General features: G+C 43.6%; 1 long non-coding RNA gene across 7 annotated transcripts; it reads right to left on the bottom strand.

The window, feature by feature from the left end:
- Nucleotides 1-188: 188 nt before the first annotated feature.
- On the bottom strand, nucleotides 189-16,454 carry LOC144293673 (uncharacterized). 7 transcript variants are annotated; one of them, XR_013360896.1, is made up of 6 exons: nucleotides 16,215-16,454; nucleotides 14,288-14,515; nucleotides 9,757-9,928; nucleotides 8,850-8,931; nucleotides 8,047-8,130; nucleotides 189-7,259 (listed from the first exon to the last, which is right to left on the bottom strand). It is a non-coding gene; the product is annotated as an uncharacterized LOC144293673 (long non-coding RNA). The 7 variants fall into 7 exon arrangements; XR_013360895.1 differs by lacking the exon at nucleotides 16,215-16,454 and adding exons at nucleotides 14,712-14,783; nucleotides 15,072-15,184 and having other exon boundaries at nucleotides 8,047-8,931; nucleotides 14,288-14,639; XR_013360894.1 differs by having other exon boundaries at nucleotides 206-1,224; nucleotides 7,062-7,259; nucleotides 8,047-8,931.
- Nucleotides 16,455-16,800: the final 346 nt, after the last annotated feature.

The raw sequence follows: 16,800 nt of genomic DNA, 5'->3' as shown, positions 1-16,800 counted from the left end.
CATCCACTTTGTCTTCATAGAACTTAGCTCATTTTTAATTGATTGGGGGTGATTACCCCCTACCCTCAGTAGACTATAAAATCTGTGTAAACAGGACTGTATCTCCTTTTCCTTACCACTGTATTCACAGCTCTGTGCCCAGTATATGGTGCAAGACTTTCTTAGTCAGTTTGAACTGCTCTAACAGAATACCATAGACTGAGTAGCTTATAAACAACAAGTATTTATTTCTTATAATTCTGGAAGGGAGAAGTCTAAAATTAAGGTGTCGACATATTTGATATCTAAGGAAAGCCTAGAATCTTCTTGATTCATAGACTTTTTGTTGGGTGTACACACAATAGAAGGTACTAAAGAGCTCTCTGGGGTCTCTTTATAAGAACCCTAATCCCATTTTTGAGGGCTCTGCCCTCATGACCTAATCCCAAAAGGCCCACCCCCAAATACCGTCACACTGAGAAATGGGTTTCAACATAAGAATTCTGGGGTAACATAAACATTTAGTCTGCAGCAATGATTAACAGATACATTAGTTAAATAAAGATATGGATAGATAACTGGATGGGTGAAGAAATAAATGAATGAATGAATGCTAATCCTACAGCTGGAAACCACTATGATTCCAGCTGGGAGGTCTTGGGTGGAGGCTAACAGTACAAGTCTGAGCCATGAAATAGAATGTAGAAACTGGATTTTTAATGATTTCAAGATCTGTGTAAATTAGAAAGTCTATTTAGCAATCCCTTGGGTGGGCCCTGCCTCAAGGCATTCTGGGATCTCACAACTGCAGGCCAGAAGAAGAGGGGAGGTACCCAGGACCTGAGAGAATATCCTGCCCACAGCACACAATAGTGGAGGGCCTGATGTGAGGCGAGGAGCTCAGGAAATCAGTCTCGGCTTCTCGGTTTAACGCTCGGATGCTCAGAGTTGACGGAGAGGTTAGCACAGAGCTCAGTTTCTGTTACAAAGAGCTGTCCTGCAGGTTTGCCACACCTGTCAGTCGGCTGCTAAGACTTTCCAATCAGATAACACACAGGAGGGCCTGGAGAGTCCAGGGAGGAAGAAACCGGTCCGGCTGGCTGGCTGGTCAAACCAGCTGTCTTCACGTGGCTGAGCGCTCTTGCTTCAAGGAACCCACTGTGCGCATCTCCACGTTCCCCACCATGATGCCAGCACTCTTTTGCCCACTTCCAAAAGGTTTTGTAGCTGTCATGTAAACCTAGCCTATGATTCAAAATCATCGCAAAATTATTTTTAGAAGGAAACCCACTATTCAATGTTTAACCTAAAGTGAATGAAAATACTTAAGAAACCGGTTTTGGAAACAGTACATCTTGGTATCTGAATATAACAAACCACCACGGTGAGAAACAAAATCTGCAGCTAACAACTATAATGCACAAGGCTGAATCATTAGCCTCAGGAGTCACCAAGGATATATGGAATTGGGTATTTTTATTTATTTTTATTTATTTGTCTATTATTTTTTTGAATTGGGTATTTTTAAAGGCCATGACAACTGGCTGTTTTATCCAGCTTCAGAAAATATCAAGTCTCCAACTCCCTGGCAGGTTGGGTTTTGTTTGTTTGTTGTCTGTTTAACTTTTAGAGCATTTCTCCATTTTTTAATGTATGTAGCATTCCCACTTTGATACAGTCTTTCCAGTTATTTGTAGAGCCTGACTGGACACACACAGCATGCATACAAAGAATGAAGGAAAGAAAGAACAGACCCAGGAAATGCCTTCCCTTAGAGGCATGCTAATGCCAAGGCTCAGACTTGACTTTACAGTTTTCCAAACTTGTCTCTGTTTCCAATGGCAACTGTGAAATACAACCAGCAGAGTGTTTCACATTTAGATTGCTTTTGTCAGTAGGTTGCATAATTATATTGAATGTGCTTAATCTCTCTTAGAAAAAAAAAAATCTCTCTTAGAGCTAAAACACGGAAAGATTTCATTTGGTGAAAGAAAGAAGAAGAAAAAAAAAACAGTGGAAAGTATTTGAAACCAAAGCATTTGTGGATTTCTAACATTAATATATAGTGTCCTTTTCCTGGTTTGGTTGCAGAGGTTGCACACTGGAACTACTACATCTAAATGGAGAGGTTTATAGAAAAATTTGTTGTGGTTGCTTCTTACAATCAGAGCCAGAATGAAGAAGGATTGCATCATATCTCTTATTATTGGGTTAGGGAAAGAAAACAGAATTATCCCTTTCAACAAACCTTTTTTTAAGGACCTATGATGTGAAAGCATTGGGTTTGGTCTGCTGGGGAAGATAGGAACAAAGTCCTGCCTCTGTGAGTTCGCAACCAATTAAGGAGAACTGTATTGTTAAAAATAATAAATAATGTAACAGTGGCTATTTTGCATGTCTTAAAATTGTCAAAGTCCTCTGTGCTGGCATGATCAAAGAAAACTTCCTAGGAGAAAATGTCAGTTGAGCTGAGCCTTATATAAGCAAATGCATGGAAGCGAGAAGCACACATCGCCATGCAATCCCTCCCCCAGCCTGAAATCCCACTGAAATAATGATCAAAGTACCCGTTTTGAAAATAGCAAGCAGCTTTAGCTCTCATATTTATCTCCAAGGACTGCTTGACACACTATCTGTCCCTCTCTCTCTCTCATTCATTCATTCTTCTTCCCCCCGACCCCCAAATAAACTTAAATACCAGAATTGGATCTAACAGAAAGAACTCTGGAAAGCACCTAAACTAATACAGAGATTCCCATCCTTTAAGACAAGTAGAGTAGTTTGAGTTTTGTTTTGTTTTGAATTTCATGATCCCATAGACATATTTGTAACCCCAGGTAAAGCTTAGATTAGGTTCAAAAATGCTGGTTTTAAAAGCTTTTCTTGTCAAACTTTGATCTATCTCCACTACCCCAATACCTCAAATGTTTCCTATTCCACATATTTAAAGTGTAGGGACCTCCTATCAGATCCATTTCTGCCAAGAAACTGAGGCCCTCACTCTTTTCAGATCTGTTTCCTACAAACATAGCCATTCCTACACATACACATATACACATGCACACACACACGAGTGCATGCAGAGGCATCACAGGAGGAACAATAAGATTCTGTCCTCTTATATCTCCTCATTGTCATGAAATTATCTCCAGAAAGCCCAAAGAAAAATTCATTATGAAGAGGGGCTATCTGCTAATTTCATACACTTAAGATAAATTCGTAAAACCAACTCCTAACGTCTGACTCTGAAATACATATATATATATGTATATATGTATATATATACACACGTTATTCAACTAGCTGTCATTCAACAAATACCAATATCCATTGTGAGCTCATATTTTTCATTTTAAAATGGTAGTTTACATCCTCTTTTATTTTTTAAATGTATTTAAAATGTATTTATATTATTTTTTATTTTCACTGTTTTGCTTCTTTAATATAAATATATCAGACATTTTAGAAGCTACAACTAAGCAAAAATAATAGAAATCTCCTGCAATCCAGCCATCTCTCTCCATTGTAAAATAGTTTGTGGATGACTTTTTATTATTTTCTAGATTATAATTCCCCTGAGTTCTAAGAACATATCCTGTTTATCTTTTTAGCCTTCAAATTTATTGCACGTGGTTGGGAATTTGTAAATATTTAAACCATGAATTTCAACCTGGCTGGTGGGAAGGTATAGAGAATCACAGGAGAAGCTCTTTCCAAATCACACAGCCTGCTACAGATCCCTCATCCACCATAACACTCTTTCCTGGGAGATTCTAGAACAGTGATATATACCCTAAACTGCACACTAGAAACACCAGGCCAAACCCTACAGCAAGATTTCTCAGCCTTGGCAATGCTACCATTTTTCACTGGATAATTATTTGCTGGGGAGCTATGCTGTGTATCGTTTAACAGCATCCCTGACCTCTGTTCACTCCATGCTAGAAGTACCATTCTCCCCAGCTGTAAGAATCTGAAATGTCTCCAGATATTTGCCCTTGGGCAAAAACATCACTCTATCTCCATTTTGAGCTATGGCTCTAAACCAATTAAATCAGATTCTCTGGGTGTGAGACCGAGGAGCATCAAGATTTTGAAAACCCTCTGGGATACTCTAATGTATGTCCATGGAGGATCTAAGACAATGGGACCATATCTACCATTCCATCTTGTTCACTGCTCTACCAGCAGGCACAATATCTGGGCATGGTAGGCTCTCAAAAAGGTAACATTAATCAAGTGCTAATTAAAATAGTACATGACTAGTTAATAGTACTTAATTGACTAATGCCATAGGAAAAAAAAAAACTCAGCAGAGTAGGAAAAAAAATGGAAATGTCTCAGAATCCTGATGACATAATCAACATGTACATGGGTACAGCTGAGAATCACTAGGTTGGACTACACAATGTTAGAACTGGAAGGGCCTAACAGATCATTTAGTCATTGCTGTCAGGCTGTGCTCTGTTAACCCCTGAAGTACCTTAGTGGATCCTCAAGGGCCCACTTCCCTCAGGAGGCCTCATTCCTCAGAAGGATAAGGGAAAGGCTAAGCGAGTAGGGGTCCAGACTTCATGGCATCCCTTCAATGCAGAAGTTCTTTTATTTATCTAGCAACTATTTGCAAGACACATGCATTTTGCCAAAGATATGGCAGTGCTACAGATGTGTAGGAACAAGAAAAAGTAATTAACCTTCTTGGGGTGCCTGGGTGGCTCAGTTGGTTAAGTGTCTGCCTTCAGCTCAGGTCATGATCCCTGGGTCCCAGGACTAAGTCGCTGCTGAGCAATGAACCTACTTCTCCCTTTCTGGAGCTCTGCCCCTCTTCCTTGCTCATGCTCCCTCTCCCTCTCCCACTCAAGTAAATAAATAAAATCTTTAAAAGCACACGTAACTTTCTTGCAACTCACAATTGTATATTTTATTTGTTGGGGTTCCACATAAGATTTTTTCTGAAAAAGGGTTCTTATTCGATTCATAGGTAAAGAAATATGGTGAAAACCCACTTCCCCAATTTGTAGATAAAGACACCAAGGTCAAGTGAATTACACAATTAACCTGATCAAAAATTATCAGAACAAAGACTAAAACTTACTTTCCCTAACAGAAAACCCAATGATCTACATAGCATTCTACATTCTAGAAGTAATGGTTCCATGCAAGAGCTGAGATACATGCAAGAGTAGACCTCCTAGCATTTCCAGTTACCTCATGGAGCTGTTATGTAAAATGGAATTCCCTAGGGCACCTGGGTGGTTCAGTCAATTAAGCCTCTAACTTTGGCTCAGGTCATGATCTCAGGGTTCTGGGACAGAGCTTTGCACTCAGCAGGGAAGCCTGCTTCTCCCTCTAACCCTCCCTCTGCTCACTTTCTCTCTCTCAATTAAATAAAAAATAAATAGAAAAGAACATCTTTTCAAAGCTGGAATTACCTGTAGCTCAATATATTTGTCAGAATGACTTTGGTAGCAAGTCACTAAAATTCCAACTCAAACGGGATTAAACAATACAGAGCATGTATTGGCTCACATAATCGAAAAGTCTAGAGTAGGTCTTGTCTCAGAAGAAGCTTAATCCAGTGATTAAAACAACGTGACTGGAATGTAGTTGCTGCCTCTCATTCCTCAGCAATATTTCCTTTGCGGTTGTTCCATTCCCAGCATGCATTCCCCTTGAAGTTTTAAGGTCTCCAGGCTACATGTTTCCAGCAGAAAAGAGAAAGTCTGCTCTCCACAACTGGTATCCCAGAACATAGGCTTTTTTTGGTCCTGATTGGCCTCACTCACCAGTACCCAATGGGGCTCATATGCTGATTGGTGTATGGTGACCTACAGCTACTAAAACCCACACAGGTACGGGAAATTTGATTTTTTTTTTTTTTGAAAAAAAAAAGGAGGGGGGAGGAAAGAAGGGAAGGAAGCAACCAACAAATAAACACACTATGCTGGCTATTCCAAGGTGTTGTATCTGAACCAAACTGTAGCCCAGTAAGCTAATGAGAATATTAATGAGAAACTAGAGTTTAACAAACATTCAAATGAGGATGTGCAAGTATTAATGGTGGTAAGGTTTTGGGTTATGTCTATCTCTATTACAATTTTCTATATTGTCTGAATTATTTATATAGCAATATTGAAATAATTAGAATGAAATACATGACAGTGTGTGTCTGACTCTGGTCTATCCAAAGATACTTTGATTATGCAGGCAAAGGCAAATAAAAATTGTTGGCTTTTTCACAATATTGCCTCAGAAGTAAACTTGATCTATTTGCTCTGTGAGTGCTGAATAACCACAAGCAAAATATGCTATTTTTTGCTTTAAAGTACAAGGGATTAGGGGCACCTGGCTGGCTCCGTTGAAAAAGCATATGACTCTTGATCTTGGGCTCTCGAGTTCAAGCCTGACATTGGGTGTAGAGATCACTAAAAATAAACAAACAAACTTAAGGGGAAAAAGTACAATCGATTTAATGCTATACTTGGTGTGGATACTTAGTTATCGCTTCTAATTAAAATACTCATATTTAAGGTATTTTTTACAATGTGTTGATTCGACATAAAGGTAATTTGCTTTCATAAGGCTAAAATTCAACCTACACTGATTCTACTGACAGCATCTGGCATGTCTTCTTACTTCTGAAGTTAGATCTGAAACTGCAATAAATTGGTAGAAATTATTTTATGTGTGTGTACAATAATGATATTTTTATTTTTTTAAGATTTTATTTATTTATTTATTTATTTTTAAGATTTTATTTATTTGTTTGAGAGGGAGATGGAGATGGAGAAGCAGACTCTGGGCGGAGCAGGAGGCCCAGCACAGGGCTCGATCTCAGAACCCTGAGATACAATCTGAAGCTGAAGGCAGATGCTTAACCCATTGAGCTACCCAGGCATCCCAACTGACTTTTAAATTTTATTTCCTCCTTTTTATTTCTCAGAAAAATAGGAGAAATATTTCTTAAGTCAGTGTTTTGAATCTGTGGGAAAATCATTATCTTTGGCTGTTCATAATTTTTCTGAAGATATTTATAATAATGGAAATTATGAAGAAGATAACCCATCCTTATTTTCTCTTGCCTCTCATCCAACTCTTTTTTTTCCTCGTGGAATTGTTTGGCATTGTCACATAATGACTAGAAAAGTGCCCATTATGATCTTCCCATCTGATGAATGGGTAAATGGCCAAACTGCGGAACACAGGGAATCTGGGGAGGGCTAGCACAGCTCCATGGAAGAATGTACACAGGAATGACTCTTCACTATTTGGTAGACTCACTGAAAAAGATATAATAATAATAGGTGACATTACAAACATAATGTACTTTGCATGTCTTAACACATTTAAATCCTCACAACAGCCTTACAAAGTATTACACTGATTTCATGAATGATGACTTAACTCAGAGGTTAAGTAATTTTCCCCCGCAAGATTTCTTTAAATGTCAGTCCTTATTCTTATCTATCTATATGATTTTCTCAGATTATAAGATATTGGTTTTCACTCCTGCTCCTGATAAGATACATGATAATTTTAAAAATATTCATAATCCTGAACCAAAAAAAGACATGATACCAGCTGTTGCCGAGGATGTAGAGCAACTGGAATTCCCACACACTGCAGGTAGGAATGTAAATTGGTACAACTACTTTAGGAAAAACACTTTAATCTAGTAAATTACTTGGCATATTGTAAGTAACTGCTAGATGGCCTTCACTGTTTTGGTTTTCACTTACTTGATTTGTGGATAATATCTGGCTCTCAATGGCAATTCTGAGCTATCAGATTGGCTCCTGCTGGCATCCCAGGAAAGTGGGCTTTCAATCCTCCTTCTATTTACATAACTAACACCCACTCCCTTGGTCCAACTTCTTCCCAATCCTTCCCAATCTCTTCTCAAAACTAATTTCCTATTTACTGCCCTAAGCTCCTCCAGACCTGATGCTCAGCCCTACTGTGACTTCCTTTTCCTCCTTTAACTATGACTTATGCTTCCATCGTTCCTGGTAAACATTCCTCCCATTCTCCCTACCGTGGCACAATCCATACATAAGCAAGGTTTACCTGAAATAAATGTACCCCTGGCAATGGGACTGAAATATCAGGTTGTCAATCCCATGGTTTCAGGTCTGTCTTCTCAGAACTCAACTGCAGGAAAAACAGCTGAATCTCACAGTCATTTCTTGGTATTACTTTTTCCGATAACAAGAATCATCTGCCATGCTCTATATGAAAGCTGGGTGTGCAGTCTATTATTTTGGAACTAGCACAATCTCTGACCAACACAAATTACTCAAAAGTTTGTAAAACTGCATTAAACACCATTGTTTCTCATCAGAATCAAACAGAAAGTCAATTTCTTATGCTTTAAAATGATTTGCTGTTTTTTACATGAAATATCCTGGATTGTGTATATAAATACAAATCAGTTTGAAGCTGTTTTTCAATTTGAGTAAGTATCGTGAAAATGTCAAATAGAAAATTAAGCAGTAAATAAACAGGGTTTTATAGGAGCATATTGCAAGAATTATAGGAATTTTCTATTTAACAAAAGAAAAAATTTAAAAAGCCTCAGATTGTAGGTAACAATATCCTCAAGCTATTTACTTTTTAAATTTGTTCCCAATAGTCAACTAAAGCAAAGCAAAAAGAAGAAGAAAGGGCAGGAATGTTTATCTTTAAGATGTCATTGTGAAGTATTATATCATAATTTTAAGATGATAAATACATAGTAAAACAACTGCTCAAAAAATATGTAGAACACACAAAAGCCAAGGACACATAATGGATACAAAGCATTTCTTGATGGACTCCTGCCAACCCTGCGTACTCTGACATCCTAAATAAAACTTGTGTATAAAAGCCACCTTTATATGTGCTAGACCCAAGATCTTCTGAAGGATTTGCTCTTCTGTAGACCACAACATTCATGTCATCTTTCTTCTATTCCTAGAGCAGAGATAAGATTATTTTCTTCCCAGCTGTTAGTGTGGATGAGGTGTGTATGGCTCATTTTAGGATTCTCAGCCTCCTAGAATCTAATGGTTGCCCTATTGCAACCAATTATTTGGCACATTATAGAACAAAATATGTATATGTGTTAGAGAAATATACTTAATATCCATTAAGTATATTGGATATTAATATACTAACATCCATTAAGTATATCAGTTAGTATTATTTTGGTTGTGAGATAAATCTAATTCAATCTAGCAGACGCAAGGGGAAAAAAATGGAGTTGGCGAGGAATAGAGTGGAAAACTGATTTCCTCACTAGATTGGGTAGGTCAGGGGTATTTTCCTGACAGAACCAGATCAGCCTGATAGAATGACTTCACCTAAAAAAAGGCTCAGTCTTGTCTGTCATTGTTCACTCCTCGGTTTTGCTTCTCTCTGTATGTATTGGCTTAATTCTCTCCTACTATAAATGGCTTCCTCCTTGTGGCCAGGGAAGGAGAAGCGAGGCTACAGACAACTCCAGGTATGTATAATTCAGTCAATGAAGCCAGAGGAAAGAGAGATCTTCTGTTCCTCTCAGTGTCCACATATAAAATTCTAAGGCAGTAAGATGGAACCCAGCAGTCATTGGTTGGCAGACATCGGATATGCGTGGAGTGGGGGAGCGTTAGTTTACCAAAGGAAGGGGAGATGCCATGGCCTCAAGTGGGCAAGTGATACTGGCCAGATAAAAACAGATATCCTGACTATCAGTGTGGTAAATGCTGTTGGTCTCCATCCCATACCCTCTTGGCGCACCTCTGAGTTCACCTGTACCTGTGAGAGATGGCTCCTGGCACACTGGCAGCTCCCCACATCAAGTTCCTGGCTCTCTCCGTTCTTCTGCCTGAGGGCTTTCTCCACATGATAGGAGCTTGCACCACTGCAGACAGGCACAACACGTAGAAGTACTGGCAAGTTAACCTCTGGGCATGCAGTCAACCTTTACCTAGTGGAGAACGGGGTATGGAAGGTAAAGTCCTAGCTTTCTCGCTGTCCAGGGGACAATTCTGAGGCATGTTCCACAGGGTTCCTCACAATGTCTCCACTGGGACCGAACTCCTGCTGCCTACAATGACAGCTGGCTTATTAGCACACCTTTTATCGGTTCTTCTCCTTTCCCTGTCTCACTTTCCTCCTGCCTTGCTTGGCTGCCTAAGCTCCACCCCAAATAAACCACCTATACCCGAGTCCTTATGTCAAGGTCAGCTTCAGGGAATCCATAGGTAGACAACCAGGTTATCTATTTAATTTGCCAAACAATAACTGTACTAGATACTGGAAATATAACAATAAATAAAATAGGGATTACCTCTCTGGAAGAGGATAGCCAAGAAACTTAACCTCTAACTATAACTGTCACCATATTATTCCATGTGCATTTTCAGTGCCAATTAAAAAGAGAATAATTACATAGATTTGTCTCACTTATTGGTATAGATATTAGCTATATAGAAAATCCATTTTTAAGTATTCAATTAATTAATATATTTATATGCATTTATGTTCTCCTTTGTCCTACATTATAAAAATAAAGTTTAGGTCCTACTCAAAAATTTTGTTCCCGATTCCAGGAAAAAGTCAAATTCAAGAGTGCTATAAATGGACTCAGGCCGGGGCTACTTCTTAGCCCACCTTGCTCCTATCAAATTTTTTGTCATCTCTGCAAGTTCAATTTTCACTTTAAATTCTAGAACCAATCCTAATCTTCAATCAAAGGAATGCATTGGTCCAAGCAACTAAAAGGTCCTGGGGCAATGTTGTTTTTAGGCATCAAAAGATTCAGATTGACTGTATCCTGAGGGCTTTGTCTTCATTTCCTGGCTGATTTACAGTTCCACCCACCCACCTGCTTATATCAGCTTTTTCTTCATATGGCTCCCCTCATGATACTAGCACTAGGTGACAGCGTCAGAGAGAAAAGCAGATCTGCATTCTAGCAGTCTTTGTAGAAGTTCACTATTGATCCAGCCCATGTCATGGATAACATGCCTCTTGGTTTAAACTATTCAGGATTCACCCCAAGACCAAGATGGGATCAATTCCAAGCTCACCATCTAGTTGGTTTTCCAAAGGAAAACTGTGGTAGGATAAAAAAAAAAAAAAAAAAAGGAGAGCGAGTGGAAGCTAGGCCCCATGCTGATGAAACTAGAACACTACTGAATAATCTTTCGGGTCCTTCCAAATAAGATAGGATTTAGAATAGGTTTAAATAATTTGCACATGGCTCATCTGTTTAGGTCCACACTTCTAGAATGTTTGAGAACAGCTTGTTCTTTTTTCACCATTTTAAACATCTCATCCATTACACTCATTTCTAACAGTAAGCTGCTTTAAAACCCTTTCACCCTCTTCTAAATGGTTCAAAAACAAATTTTACCCTATTCACATCTGGTTTATTATAAGCTGCTAATTAGCTAAAGCCAGAATTACTAACATTTTATGGTACCAGGAACTGATTCTGTAAGTGGTTAAGGCATATTAGGTGGTTTACCACTCCCAAAGACGGTTTCTCCCCTTCAACTGAAGTTAAGTATTCCCTTCTAAAATATGACTCTTTTAGATCTTTCATCAAAAGAAAAATAGAAAAAAAAAAAAGAAAAAAGAAAAATAGAATTTAAAATAATCTATTATTGTAACTGACTTAAAATAATGTGATCCTTCCATTTCAGATCCTCTAGACTGTTCACATTAGTGATCAATAAAATGCTAATTAAAGAAATTAAGCAAGTTTGTGATTTCACTTGTATTCAGGTTTCATTTTAATGGGATATATCTGTATCAAGTACAAAATATTGTCTTTTTCATAAAAACAAAAAAAAACAATTTCAGATTTCAAAAAGATCTTGAAAATTTGCAAATGCAACCATACATGTGAACTATTTCCAAAATATTTGTTTCACTGCTGAAATATGCATATAAAAGTTCTCTATTGTCTCCAGAAGATAAAATCTGTGTCTCTTACCAAAGAAAAGGCAGTTTTATCTGATGATCAGATAAAGGCCCACCATATTTTGCAAGTCTGAGAAGCAAATAAGAAAATAAATATGTCAATCCCCTTTAATGTTGGCTGAGTATGTACTCATCATTTTGAAATAATTTTTCCTGTCAGATAATGTGGTTATTTTCTAGGGAAATAAAATATTTCACTGTTTGGCAATCTTCTTCTGGTTGCTCATTTATAATACGAGGTGAAAATGTTAATGTATTTATTGTTTACCATAGCATGAAGCTGAAAAAGGTACAGATTTACTAGAAATTTCTGTAAATTTCAGTATTTTTTAATCACCTTAAATGATAAAGCGAATATTGAAAAGAAACATACGTCTGATCTTAGGTTTTATTTACTGTTTAGCTTAGAGCTGTGTCACCTTCTCTAAGAAGTCTTATTGGATATAGTCTCTTCTGTGCTCTGAAGATATCTTGGGCACATCTCCATCACTGAATTTATCATACTGTAGTATAATTATATGCTCACGTGTTTGTCTCCCATCTAAGTTATAAGGGAGGGATCCTATTACTAATATCTGAGTCAGTTAGGTACTATTAATAATAAGTATACAGGGATCCCTGGGTGGCGCCGCGGTTTAGCGCCTGCCTTTGGCCCAGGGCGCGATCCTGGAGACCCGGGATCGAGTCCCACATCGGGCTCCCGGTGCATGGAGCCTGCTTCTCCCTCTGCCTGTGTCTCTGCCTCTCTCTCTCTCTCTGTGACTATCATAAATAAATTAAAAAAAAATTAAAAAAAAAATAATAATGAGTATACAGATATTAATAAGACATGGTTTCTGTATTCTAGGAAACCACAGTTTTATAACCTGACCTCTGTGCCTTCCCAGTCCTCAAAAGGATCGCAAATTAACAACCATGGCTTCCAAGAGGTCTTTAGATAGATTTTTTTCCAACTTACATAATAGAAAAATTTGAACCAACTTTAAATTGTGGATGATTTCATACCAATCTCAGGATTTCAGCTACTCTTGAAATATCAGAAAACCTGGCAGCATTTGGCCTGAGTTCTCATATGGTATTAATCAACTGCTGCTAAGCAATAGTTATTCCTTTACACAGGACATGTAGTCTCCAGTTTCCCTCGATTCCTACTGCTCCCTATTATTCTCTGATCCCAAGACTGAGAATCAGTTGCCATTTATACTTGCATTGATACTCTTGGTATAGAAGTATTTTTGTGGCTTGTGGTGGTTTTTGTTGTTGTTGTTCTTGTTTTTTTGTTGTTCTTGTGGTTTTAATAAGTAAAAAAAAAAAGAACATCAAAGACAGATCTAAAGGCCCACATGATTTTTTTTAAAGATTTTATTTATTTATTCATGAGAGACAGAGAGAGAGAGAGGGAGAGAGAGAGAGGCAGAGACACAGGCAGAGGGAGAAGCAGGCTCCATGCAGGGAGCCCAACGCGGGATTTGATCCCAGGTCTCCAGGATCACACCCTGGGCTGAAGGCGGCGCTAAACTGCTGAGCCACCTGGGGTGCCCTTAAAAATATGCCAACCTGCTTTATTTATCTGCTCACCTGAACTATTTCAATAACTTTCTGATTAATTCATTCAAATGTGCGCTCCTGGATCTAACGGATCCCTCCATCTCCACGTTCTCCCTCGTTCTAACCCATCCTATGGGTTAGTGTGCTCACTCCTTTCTAAATCCTTTAGTACTAGTAGTCGTAGAAGTAGTGACAACGGCAATAGTTAACATCTACTAATGCTAATGCTAACTAGCTCTCCTGCCCTGCTCTGTGTACTTTACTTACCTTAACATTTACTTCTTATGTCAGCTGTTACGGAGGTGGTATTAGTACCTCCTCTGCATGAACTCTGACCAGTTGCACGCAGACACAACTCAGTAGTGCTCACTCCGTGCCTGTACCATGCACTTCTCCTCTGCCCAAGGCCGCCTTGTGCTTACTGATACTGTGACCTCCCTAGGCAAATATGTGGTGCAACTCAGAGGAGCAGAGCATCAATGCTCCATTAGGCGCATCTCTGACATTTAGGAAGTAGGAGTCAGTGGATAAACTCCTCCCCTGGGAAGTTAGAAAAATCAGTGTCACTGAATACGAAGGGGCGGCCTGCTCAATGCTGCATCTTCCTTGCATCCTTCTCCTCTCGTCTCTCTCTCCCCTCTCTCTCATGCCTGCCCCCTGGGACTGCACTAATAAATCGTAATACTGATGCAACTGCCTGCCGCAGGCTCTGCTTTCTCAGAAAGCCAGACTGAGAGATTCCTTCATACTCCCTCCCTTTTTTCTTTTTTTTAAACTTAAATTTATATTGCCTTCAAAAAGCACCTACCTCATCATCGTGTTCCTCCTTCCCGTCTCCGTCTCCCTCTCAGCACGGCTCTGACTGGCATATCAGCATCGGCTTAATTTTCTCTTTGGTCCAGCTTCCGCCACGTGGAGAGGGCCATGGTGTCTGGAATTCCCAAAACGCATTTCCCACGGCTCCTAGCACCCGATGTGATTGCTTCTGCTCCTCAAAATTCCTCTGGAGGATTCTCAAAAGGAGACTCCAGCTGACCTTAGGACAGATCAGAAGAAAGGGAGGGAAGGAAGGTCCTAGAGCCCTGACCCCAAGGGGAAACTTCGCAGGGCAGGGCCTGTGCTATGTACAGAGTCAGTAAGGCTCAGCCCCAATGTTATACCTGCGGGAGCCCCTCTGAGGCCCAGAGCCTCCCGGGGTCATTCCAAGGGGCCCAGAGCCCCGGGTGTCACACCTGCGGGAGCCCCTCTGAGCCCCAGAGCCTCCCGGGGTCATTCCAAGGGGCCCAGAGCCCCCGGTGTCACTCCTGCGGGAGCCCCTCTGAGCCCCTGAGGACTCGTGGGGTCATTCCAAGGGGCCCAGAGTCCCCGGTGTCACACCTGTGGGAGCCCCTCTGAGCCCGAGGCCTCGTGGGGTCATTCCAAGGGGCCCACGGCTGCAGTGTCACACCTGCGGGAGCCCCTCTGAGCCCCAGAGCCCTCCCGGGGTCATTCCAAGGGGCCCAGAGCCCCCGGCCTCACACCTGTGGGAGCCCCTCTGAGCCCCTGAGGCCTCGTGGGGTCATTCTAAGGGGCCCACGGCTGCAGTGTCACACCTGTGGGAGCCCCTCTGAGCCCCTGAGGACTCGTGGGGTCATTCCAAGGGGCCCAGAGCCCCCGGCCTCACACCTGTGGGAGCCCCTCTGAGCTCCTGAGGCCTCGCGGGGTCATTCCAAGGGGCCCAGAGCCCCCGGCCTCACACCTGTGGGAGCCCCTCTGAGCTCCTGAGGCCTCGCGGGGTCATTCCAAGGGGCCCAGAGCCCCCGGCCTCACACCTGCGGGAGCCCCTCTGAGCTCCTGAGGCCTCCCGGGGTCATTCCAAGGGGCCCACTGCCCCCGGCGTCACACCTGCGGGAGCCCCTCTGAGCCCCTGAGGCCTCGTGGGGTCATTCCAAGGGGCCCACGGCTGCAGTGTCACACCTGCGGGAGCCCCTCTGAGCCCCTGAGGCCTCGCGGGGTCATTCCAAGGGGCCCAGAACCCCCGGCGTCACACCTGCGGGAGCCCCTCTGAGCCCCTGAGGCCTTGCGGGGTCATTCCAAGGGGCCCAGAGCCCCCGGCCTCACACCTGTGGGAGCCCCTCTGAGCTCCTGAGGCCTCGCGGGGTCATTCCAAGGGGCCCACTGCCCCCGGCGTCCCACCTGCGGGAGCCCCTCTGAGCCCCAGAGCCTCCCGGGGTCATTCCAAGGGGCCCACAGCCCCCGGCCTCACACCTGCGGGAGCCCCTCTGAGCCCCTGAGGCCTCGTGGGGTCATTCCAAGGGGCCCACTGCCCTCGGCGTCACACCTGCGGGAGCCCCTCTGAGCTCCTGAGGCCTCGCGGGGTCATTCCAAGGGGCCCAGAGCCCCCGGCCTCACACCTGCGGGAGCCCCTCTGAGCCCCTGAGGCCTCCCGGGGTCATTCCAAGGGGCCCACAGCCCCCGGCCTCACACCTGCGGGAGCCCCTCTGAGCCCCTGAGGCCTCGCGGGGTCATTCCAAGGGGCCCAGAGCCCCCGGCGTCACACCTGCGGGAGCCCCTCTGAGCCCCTGAGGCCTCGCGGGGTCATTCCAAGGGGCCCACAGCCCCCGGCGTCCCACCTGCGGGAGCCTCCCGGGGTTGGGTCACAAGAGGCCCAGCGCCGCATCGCAGGAGGTGCCGGGCTCGGGCCGCGGCTGCAGGAGCGCGGGGATGCCCGCCGCCGGCCCGCGCAGCCTCCCTACCTGGCGGCTGAGTCCTCCCGGGTGAGCCTCCGGCCCGCGCGCAGCCGTCCTCGGCCTCGGGGCCGCCCACCGCGTCGGGCCGGGAAGGTCCTTCGCTCGCCTCCAGGACGCCAGGCTTCCTCCTCGGGGGTCTCCTCTCCCCTGTCCCGTGGAGGAACAGACGCGCTCCCGACACGTGGCCTGCGCTGCGGCGGGGCGAGGCGGCCGCGGAGAGGTCCGGGCCTGCGGACGAGGGCGGGGGCGGGGTCGTTCCAAGGGGCACCGGCAGCCGCGTGAGCTCGACGACAGGGCCGCCGCCGCCCCGCGAGGCCGCAGCTCGGGGCGCTCCCTCAGGGGGTGCAGACGCGGCCCCCACGGCGCGGCCCCCGCAGTGCTGAGGCGCGACCTGCAAGCCCGGGGTCGCGGCGCGGACGCGGCTGTGGAGGCCTGAGGCGGTGGTGGCTGTGGTGGTGGCGGCGGCGGCCACGCTCCGGGGGGCGCCCCTCCCCCCACGGGCCGGCTGCCCGCGCCTGCGCAGTGTCCCCGCCGAGGGCTCGCCCCCCGGGGCGCTCGGGCGCACGCGCAGCCCGCGGCCTCTGAGGGGCCC

The sequence above is a fragment of the Canis aureus genome, chromosome 22 (genome assembly GCF_053574225.1).
Source record: "Canis aureus isolate CA01 chromosome 22, VMU_Caureus_v.1.0, whole genome shotgun sequence".
Taxonomy (NCBI): domain Eukaryota; kingdom Metazoa; phylum Chordata; class Mammalia; order Carnivora; family Canidae; genus Canis; species Canis aureus.
This window is presented reverse-complemented; position numbering and strand designations above follow the sequence as displayed.